This window comes from Lissotriton vulgaris, chromosome 7 (assembly GCF_964263255.1).
Source record: "Lissotriton vulgaris chromosome 7, aLisVul1.2, whole genome shotgun sequence".
NCBI classification, from domain to species: domain Eukaryota; kingdom Metazoa; phylum Chordata; class Amphibia; order Caudata; family Salamandridae; genus Lissotriton; species Lissotriton vulgaris.
Window position 1 is genome coordinate 1,309,171,507 of NC_141695.1, and position 10,617 is coordinate 1,309,182,123.

A 10,617-nucleotide genomic window follows, 5' to 3' on the forward strand; every position below is an offset into this window, starting at 1 on the left:
CTCCTTGGGGTGTTGCTGGTGTGGGTGCTGTAGTCTGGTGTTGGGCGTAATCCTTGTGTCTGCCCGCCCTTGTTCCCGTGTGGCCTTGCATCTTCTGCGGGCGTCCTGTTCGGACATGGTTTGTGCTCCGCTTGGGTGTGCTGTGTGTTCGCCTGGTTCCCTGGCTTCTGCGTGGCTGGTCTGGGTCCTGGTTTCTGTTTGGCGGTGCGGTGTTCGCTTCCTCCTCTGATTCCCGTGGGCCGCTCCTGGTGCCTCTCCGGGCTTCGGGGTTTTGTACCTGGGGTTCTGCGTGCCGTTCCTCCCCTGCTTTTTGGGTCCGGTTTGCGCTCTTGACCCGCCACTGTTCCATTCTGTGGGCTGGCCTCTCCGTGTTTCAGATGTTGGCTTGCGGGTTGCTGGCGCTCCTCTTGCGCTTCTGGGGTTTCCTTGGGGTTGTCCTTGTGTTCCCCTGCCTTTCTGCACCCTTGCTCTGTTTTGAGATGCTTGCCTTTGGTCTTGCTTCAGTGGCTCCTGGCCCCCCCTCCTGTTCCAATCGGTCTGGTTGGGTGTCTGGCGGGCCTGTTGTTTGCTGTTTCCCTGGCCTTGACTCCCCGTCGGCCTCTGTTCTCCTCTGCTCTTTGGGGTTCGCCTTGTGCGAGTCTGGTTGGTTCCTGGATGGGGGATTCCTGGTGCTGTGGGCTTCTCGGGCTGGTGTGGTTGGGCTCCTGCTCTTCCTTTCCGTCCCCCCAGGTTTTTTTCCCTGTGGTGGTTCGCCTGCTTGTTGCCTAGGGTTCATGCCTTTGCATTTTGGGCCTGGGTGTCTTTTCGCTACTACCATGTCCTTGGTGTTGGCATCTGTTTTCCCCTCTTCGGTGCTGCGGTTCTTCCGGTTGGAGTTCTATCTGGCCTTGGGGGCGGTTGCTCCCTGGGAGGTTCTTGTCTCATCTGGTCCCCTTCATGGGTGCCTGGCTGTGGTCTGCTGGTGTTTTTTCGGCTCCTGTTGGTTCTGGCGCCTGTTGGTTGCTTTCTTCGGCCCTGTGTCCTTGCCTGTGCACTCTCTGGGTGGCCTGGCGTGTTGTTCTGCTGGTTTCGGGCCCTATCGTGGTGTGTCCTTCAGGTCTTTTCCAGCCTGCGGTTCTCTTCCCGGGCTTCCTTGGCCTGTGTTTGCTTTGCTCTGTGGCCTGGGTGCTCCTTCTTCCACCCACCTTGTTCGGGCCTGGGAGGGGTTCTGGTGTACGGTGCTTCTGGGTTGGCATGCCCTTTGTTGCCTCCTGTTGCTCCAGGTCTGCGGGCTTCCTACTGGTTCATCTGGGCCTCTGGCTGTGCTTCCTTGGCTTGCTGGCTGTGATGTCGCTTCTTGGCCGGTTCTGGGGTGTGTTTTGCTGGGCGTTTCTGGTTCCTTCTGGTTCTGGTGTCTTGGCTCCCTCCTGTCTTGCCTTCCTTCCCCAGGCTCTGTTTCCTGTGGGTGTCTGTTTGGCCCCCCCTTCTCTGGTTGGGGTGCGGTTCTGTGGGGTTCCTCTTGCCTTAGTGGGTTCCTCCCTTCCGGCTGCCGGTGGTAAGGGTTTTCTGGCTGCTTGGCCCTCTGCCTTCTCTGCTTTCTCGGGTTTACGCTTTGGCGGTTTTCCTGAGTTTTTTTCTCTACCTGCCTTCTGTGTGGTACGCCGGTGGTATGCTGGGGGTCTCTGCTGACCTCCCACCCTTTCTTTGGCCTGGGCACTTCGGGGGCTCCTTCCTGTGGCCAGTTGGGCCTGCGGGTCCTCCTGCTTTGGCGGGTTGCTTGACTTCGGTCTTGGCTTTCTGGTTCCTTGTTCTTGGGTTGCCCTGGTTTTTACTGCTCTCTTGGCTCCTCTCTGGTGCTGGCTGGGGTCGGGCCTGGTGGGTTTCTGGTCTGGGTACTGTGCGCCCTGGGGCCTTTTCTGCTGCTCCTGCCCTTGCTGTGTGTTTGGCCTGGGTGTGGGGTTCCGGTGCGGTTCTCTGCCTGGTTGGCGCCAGTTTTTGACTGCCTTCTGTGGTTTGGCCGGTCCATGCCTGGTTGTTTCCCGGTTTGGGGTCTGCCGGGGGTTCCCTGTTGCCCGCGGCTTGCGCCCTGCCTGAGTTTGCTCCCTTTGGGGTTGGGGTTTTTGTGGTGGTGCTGGTGGCCCTGTTCCCACCCTTGCTATGCCGGTTCGGTCTGGTTTGCTGGCCTCTCTAATGTGTGGTTGGCTGTTCTTTCTGGGTGATTCTCTGTTCTGCGGTCTTTGGCCTCCTCTGCCCCTGCTGTTCTGGGTTTTGGGGCCGTCCTGGTTCGGTTGGCGGTCTCCTTCCCTGTGGGTTTTTTTGGCCTCCTGGGGTTTTGGGTCGCTGTCTCCTTCCCCATCCTTTTTGCTCGGGTTGGGGTCTGGCTCCTGTTCTACTCCTGAGGTTTGGTGCCACTGGTGGTGCTGCCTTTTATTTCCTGGGGCCTGGTCCTCCTCTACGGGGTTTGACTCTCTGGGGGCAGGGTTGTTCGGTTTGGTGGGATGGGCCGGTTTCTGGCTTCTGCTTCCCTCCTTCCTTGTTGGTTTGGGTGCTTGTGCCTGCACCCTGTTGCCTGGACTGGGCTTCTTTTTTCTTTGGCTTTCTCCCGGGTGGTTGGGGTTTGCTCGGTGTCTGGGTGGCTGCCGGGTCCTGTGTACCTTCCTGGTGGTTCTGGGCTGGACTGGCTTGTCTGGCCTTGTCCGTGTCCTTTTGGCCTGGTTGCCCTGTTTCCTGTTTCTCTGGTTGGCGGCCTCCACTTTGGGGCCCTGGCCTTCTGTTTTGTTCTTGGTTGCCTCCGGTCCTTGTTTTGGCCCTGCTATCCTGTTTTGGGTTGCTGGCCGGTTGCTTCCTGCAGTCCCCTCTTGCCTCTGTCTCGGCGCTCCCTTTGGCAGCTGCGTTTGGTCTGGTTGCCTGGGTTTGCTTGTGGTTTCGGAAGGCCGGTTTTCTGCTTTGGTATTCTCCAATTAGTTAATGAATGGGACGAGGACATGAGGCACCTGGGGGTAATGTTCTATTACTTACCGGTAATCTTCATTACTCCAGGTCCCGATCTCCTCGTCCCATTCATACGCCCCTCCCTCCCAGGCGGCCGACCTTCCTGTCTGGGCTTGGTTGTACAGATGGGATGCTGGGTGAGTACTGCTTATGTACTCCTTGTGGGAGGGGCAGTATTAGGGTCCCAGCATGCCTCTGCTCTTTTTTTCTGTCGGGAGGTGGTTATCTCCAATTAGTTAATGAATGAGACGAGGACAACGGGACCTGGAGTAATGAAGATTACCGGTAAGTAATAGAACATTATTCGCTCTACCCTCATTGCCACTGATTAGGCCGCATATGTATATTAAGGCCTTATGTATATGTGAGATGTAATGTAACTCAGCAGAGAAAAGTGCACTTACAGCTAAATACGAAGTGCTCGTGTTATGTAATCACAACAGTTTATATATGTGTTTTCTAATGCTTTTACTTTCCAGTAACAATGAGTTCCAGATTATATGCATTTATATGAAAATAAATTGGTTTGATATATAATGGAAGGTGTATTCAAGAAAATTGTCTTCATGTTATAACATGACTGTTCATGTTTTAGCATTTATTCAGTTATAAAGTGTATTGAAATCCTGATTTTCCTAACTTGCCCAGAGGCCTTAAGCACTGGATTTCGCTATGCTTAGAGCTTCAATGTGAACGTTTCCTTGGATATAGTGTTAATTTACCTTCTCCAGGTGCCTGGTATGTTGAAATAATGAATGAAGAAGAGCTCTTTGTGTGTGACTAGATAAGGAACGTGAAGGCAGTCAAGGGTAAATGAAATTAATGGCTGAAGGGGAGGTCTGCTGTCTGTGTGGAATGAAAGACCAAGATTTAGGGTTGTCTTCAAGAATGCGGATAAAAGAAGAGAGGTATAGTATTGTTTAAAAAAAAAAAGAATTATGGGCTACTTGCCAGAAAGAATGTTGTTTGAGGAAGAGTTAATTGGGGCCTTGTTTGTGATTTAGGAGGGGATCGGGAATATAAATAGGTGTTGTTCTATGACTTACCATCATATTAAGACCAGATTCAGCAGCAGAATTGAGAGCCTGAGACTTTAGGCTAGCAGAGGTTTAGAACTTTGCGTTCTATGCTTTAACTCGTTATGTGGCTACATGCTATGCAACACTTTACTTCAGGAAACTTCTACTGACGTTTTCACGCAGACACCTTTACTTTATGGATCTGTTTGGGATTTAGTTTAATATTCTTTAGTGTAGGAATTAGATACCTAAATGCATCTTAGACAGGAAGATTAGAACGTTCAATCTTACTGATCTGTACCATTGCAACTGAGATTCTAATTGGTTACTTGTTTTTGAGAATTAACTTTGTTCCTATAGCGGAAGCCCTTTGATATTTTTGTATTGTTACGTGATGTTCTTGAGACTGATTTATATTATGCTGGTTTTGAATCTGTAATAAATCTATACTTAACCTGATTTGTGACTCTGAGCTTTACTGTGTCGCCAAATTGGTTGCACTGTAATTGTGAACTTGAACTGATACCTAACTTCTTATCCCTCAAAGTCCCTATAAAGATCAAACCGGAGGGGACAAGAAAAGGGCTCAAATCACCTCCGCTGGAGCAATACGATGGATGGACAGCGAGGCTGACATAAAAGGAACATGGTGTGAACATGGGCTTCTATTGCAATTCTCCAGGGCATATTATCAAGCCCATTATCGCTGCTTTAGCAGCAGTTTTCTGCCGCTAAACCGGCGATAATTTTAACGCCGTTCTTGATAATATGCCCCAAAGTACCTGTGAGTTGTATGTCCAATAAATACCGCTGTGGAGTCTGCAAAGATTTAAAGGCATCACAAAAACATATGATAAGACATGCACATGGTTGGGGATCTGTAGTCTGCTGGGGTTTTGAATTAATTTGAATCTCTCAGGGAGCAATATCGTTTGTCGGAATAATATTTCATGCAAAACAATACATTGGTTGGAGCAGTAACTGACTTCAGCAGGGGAACAACTAAAAGAACCTCCTCAATCGGAAATGCTGATTTTGATCCAAACACATTGAAGTGTAGGCAAGCAGTAACTATCGGATACTCAATACCGGCCCCCATCTTATTCTTGGATATTTCAGAACTAAAGGAACTATGGGATAAAAAGGTAGGAAGGGAATGTACAAATAAAGAATAAGTTGGGAATCTGCTGTACATGGAGGGCCATATTTATGGCAAACCAACGCAACGTAGTGCAGCAAGTCACCTTGCTGCTCTACAGGGAAAGGGCAGGAATGCGTCGTATTTAAAGAAATATGATACATTCCTGTCCTTGTCCCTGTGATGGTGCAATTTTGACTGGTTAGCGCCAATGCAGGCACCCTTGCACCATGGTGCAGACAGGATTGTTTTTATACAGGAAGGGGCACATTCCTGCAAAACAAAACAATCCTTAGAGGCGCACTCCTCTTTCTATGTGTGCTGTAGAGTGCAGCACTAAAAGAAAGAGGAGTAATGAGGAGAAATTTCTCCTTGTTATAGCTCACCTGGGGAGGCATATCTTTTTAGACCATTACCGGTTTACCAGTTCTGGCAAATCTGGGAATGCATCAAAAACCATGGGAGTTGCATGGGAACACCCATGGAACACCCTGACACAGAGGAAAGCAAAGCAGCGATTTTCGCTATGCTGCTTTACTCAAGATTCATGAAACCACTCAGCGCCGCGCAAGGTGGCCTTGTTCGGGTTCATAAATCTCATTTTTTAGTTACCTCGCTCGTGCACCATGTTGCGCATTGCAAGAGCGACACACTGGGGCTCTTAAATTTGCCCGGCAGAGAGACTCGGAAACCCCAATTTAAATGTACAAAATGAAATTAGTTGCACCAAAAATATATGTGCTCTACAGAGATAGCATATATGTATGATGGAGCGGCGGATGATTGCCCTAGATGCCAGATGGTACAAGAGGACTTTTACCATATGGTATCGTAATGCAATGCAATAAAACAGACAATACTGGATGGAGGTTAAGGGGTTCATAACTGAATTGTCAGCTAAGAGTTTAGAATGTAATCCTCTTGTCTGTTTACTGGGATGCATCCCTAGGTCTAAGAACAACAAACATATCAGTGCTTTCATAGATTTGATGGCAGTCATCACAAGAAAGAACATAGCGATGCAATGGAAAGTTAATAGGGCACAAAAAACACAAGGTAAAGCTTTATGATGTTCAAAATGGACCAGTGCTGAACTAGCAACGCGACTGAGACGTCACAGGGCGGTGGAGAGAGGGAGCAGCCACTGACGATTGGGATGCCATACTATTGCCATTATCGACTAAAACAGACGAATGACCACTGTAAATGTCATATGCTCCAAGTTATTGAAGGAATGTACCCGAGATACATAAATGAATACAAATGTTCAAATATGGCCCAGTATTCATTAATATTTTAATTAGAGAGCTTACCCAGTATTCATTATTATTTTAATATGAGAGCTTGCAATCCCTGTACAAAAGCCTTTCTATACTTTTCCTAATACAGGCGACTTTGATGTCTCTAGGCACCAGCCATACAGAAATTATGTAGCTGCTCAACTGTATTAACATATTACAGTTAAGTTCTGAAATCGCAATGCCTGCTGCCAGAGCTAGCAGCCAAGGCAAAAGACACGACATTCAGCATAATTGAAACTACAATTTTAAAAAAACACTGAATGAAACTTAGCGGAAAAGAGCTTATTATGGCACCATCTTTATTTATTCGAGATTTAGAAAATTATTGGAAAGTTAGAATCAAAATGCATGTTTTGACACATTCTGGGCTGCTGCATTTTTTTTTTAATCTGACTTGCATCATACTGATTCTAATTCCATTTTTGCCAACAACTGTCTAACTGCTTTTTGGTGTGTTTAATTTTGCACTAGATATTCTACTTTTATTCTTTAAGTTTGCAAACTGGAAGATTTGTGAACGCAGATGCTGTTGTTGAGCGGGGGACAAATGTTATGTGGTGCCTTGAAAGTGTGTGTGAGGAGTTTGAATTGTACTCATTTGTGTATGGGGAGCCAATGCAGCGCTTTCAGGTGTGGTGTGATGTCAGTGTGGAGTGGGAGGTTGAAACTGATTCTGGCCGGCGAATTCTGAAAGGTCTGCAGCCGTCTGGTGAGTTTTTGTTGATCCTGACATAGAGGGTGTTCCCAGTGTCCAGATTCTTTGTGACCAGCGCATGCATGACATTTTTCCAGGTGTTTATTGGGAACTATTTGAAATTCTTCCTCAGCATCGTATGGAAGCATTAGGTGGCGAGGGCGTTGACTTGGAAGGTCATGTCAAATTTGCTGTCAATGATGATCTGGAGGTCCTTGGTGTGGGTGGTAGGGGTGGTTGTCAGTCAGTGCTTGAATTGTAAAACACATCTCCCAGGACCCTCATCAGAAGGCTGCTGAAGCTTGCAACACCCATAGTACCTGCCAGCACTGCTAATGACAGCTTCAACATAACTACCGACCATCACTATCGTACAAGTGTGACAATTCAGTCTATTCCAGGCCAACCAAAGCTATAAGAATGGTTGGGTGGCAGATATTGATCATTTTTAATTAGGGCTCCCGGTTTTATGGTATTTATTTTTTAACATTTCCGTCTGAATTTATCCATATTTATTTTTTGGCTATCTTGTTATTTCTTCATATTTATTTTGTGTTTTGTGAATAAATGAAGTCGTAAAATGGTACATTTCCACATTTATTTAACTGATAACCATACACTCACACTTTGCTGCCTGTCGCCTTTTAGAAATTAAGCAGACAAATACAGCAAAACACTACCCCTACGGGTAAATATCAGTAGTATAATACAAATATATATTAACATACACCTGTATTTAGGGAAATCACAAACTATGTTTAACTTCCCATGCTATCTACCTGCTCGGCTGTTGTCCTGGAAATCATGAAAAACAGCATGGAGAGTCGCCCACAAGAAGGACAATTTTCCGTATTTTTCCACTTTTAAAATGCCCACAAGGAGCATAATTGTCTGTATTTTTCCACATTAAAAATAAATACAGACAGGAAACACATTGTTTTCTGTCTGTATTTATCTGTAAAAATCAGGAAAACCTGCAGCCTTATTTTTAATCTATATTGCAAAGTATAAACAACAGTTGTTGTGCTTATCTCTAAATTAGACAGTCAGCACCACCATGTGGCAGACTATCATAAGTGCCAGTGTTGACAGTTAAGTGCTGGTGCTGAGCACTGGAAACCACTGTCTCAAATTAATCACTGGTGACGGCCCTAGCTCTGTTGACCACCAGGTGGAGTCCCACTATGAAGTGATTTTTCAGAAGATCATGATTTTGGTCTTGCTGGTGTTCAGCTTCGAACACTTGATCTTTATTCAGTGGAAAATTTCAATTGTGCAGGCATTGAACATGATTGGGGTACTGGGTGCCGTGTCTGTGAATTGTGTGTTGTAGGAGTAGAAAGAACATTGATGTTGTGAGAGCAGATGATGCTGGATAGAGGGGTCATGTATGCATAAAAGAGGGTTGGGCTCAGGGAGGGCACCTGTGGAACACCGCAGATGAGATCATGGGCATCCGAGGTGTATTGGGTCCTTCCAGTCAGGAAGGAAAAGAGCCATTGGAGTATACAACAGGGCCTTCTTTATTCTATATATTACTGGCCTGAGGGTTTGATCACAATATAAGCATTGTGAACACTAGTTAGTATCATTGCATGCTTCCTTAGTAACCTGGACTATGTCTGAATAGATCTTTACTACTTGGATTAAAGGGAAATGCTGTTTATCTGTTTACGATTCTAGTGAATGCCTTAAAAGGATCATTGGGATAACAAGTTGTGTAAAGTGACAAACCTAATAAATGACTGTGGTGATATTAGATTCTGCATCAACTTGTTATGGCTTATGGCAATGTATTACAAAACTACTGATAAAATGTTGTGTTAAAAAAAAACCTTGTTAGGTCTATTTTCTGGTTTTTGTTGTTACCCAACGGAATGGTACTCATTTTTATCAAACTCCAGAGGACGAAACACTGAATGGACACGCAGGGATGTAAACCTGTGACCACTGGGTCAATACAGATTCCTGCCTGCACTGAAGGTATTAGTCCAGTCAGCCACCAAAACCAGAAATGTGTACCATTCAATAGCATTATTGCATCAGTGCTTCCTAGTATCGCTGTCGTTGAATACCTATATGGACATTGTGCTGGGAAGTAATGGAACTGTATTAGTACTGTCCATGCAAAATGCGTATCTTTGCTGGGCGAGGTTTTTGCTTTGGACCTCAACTTCATCATGAACTCCGACCACTACTCTGTGTGACCACTATCTTTCTGTAACAACTACTCGTGACACCAGAAGCCAATGGCAGAAACCTTGTGATAGGGGGCTCTTTAACGTATACCAGGTAAAACAGCAGGCTAGTCCTCTGTCAAGCTCTGTTAGGCCGAAGGCATTATTTATCATTAGCCTGAGAAATCAGCTAAATCAGGGTGCACGCATTATAATCTAATTTACAGGTGCCAGAACAGGAAGCTCTTCCCTCTTTAAACTGTGAGCCTCTGCCTGTCTTGTTTTACCAGTTTAGTAATTTAGCAATGCCTTTCATGCAGAATCACAATAGTAAACTCTGTGTCCCTAACCATATTTTTGTGCTATATTGAGTAGTTGGCGAAGTATAGTACATTGTCTGTTTAGAAAGTCAAAGCATTGACTGGATACTCTTAATTGAGAGGTTTAATGTTGATTGTTGAGTTCTGAGTCTCTAACCCCGCGTCACCTTCCTGAGGAAGCCAGTAAACCTGGTACGCATGGGACCTTCTAAACTAGGTCTAACACCAGATAACTCATTCAAACAGACACAACTTTCTGAGAACAATGCAAGCCCATCTATGACTCCATGCAAAGACCAATCAACTGAAGTAACATGATGTAGCTTTGGTTGGAATCCTAGAGTCAAATGAAAACAGGTACAAGCAATGGACAAAAGAAAATGTGTGTGATTTTCCGATGCATGGTACGTGTTATTTCCAGAAAATTGAATATGTTATGAGATTGACATGTGGGCAATTGCCTACATGTAGAATATTCAAAACTCAAGCAAGACACCTCTTGCTCATCTATGCATCATTGTGCAGTTTAGTGCTGTTGTCCTAATAGAGTTTTATTTGTGCAAATGTATCCAATGACATCATAATCCCTTTCCATGTAGCAATACGGTGCTGAGCTATTTTCAGAGAAATTGCAAAACTCAGTGATGCAGATTTCTGTGCTACAGGAAGCTTTGTAAATCTTCTCCTGTGTGTTCTTACAGTCATTACAATAATCAAAAAAGACAGTAACCTCGTGAACACCAAGGGGACAGGGTTCAAAAGAACAGGAAAACAAGATTCCCCTGGATACCTGTATTTCAAGCCAACTGTTAAAATGCTGAGAATTACGACCACAGCGATGTCCCCCGATGTTATGGAGTTGAGAGGTCTCTCACAAATATGGACCTATTTGCGGTGGCCCCTTACTTTTGATTCCTGAGACCTTCACCACCTTGCTGGATAGCAATTCAACCCCATCAACACTCACTTCCATTTTGGGAAACACAAGGACATGACTC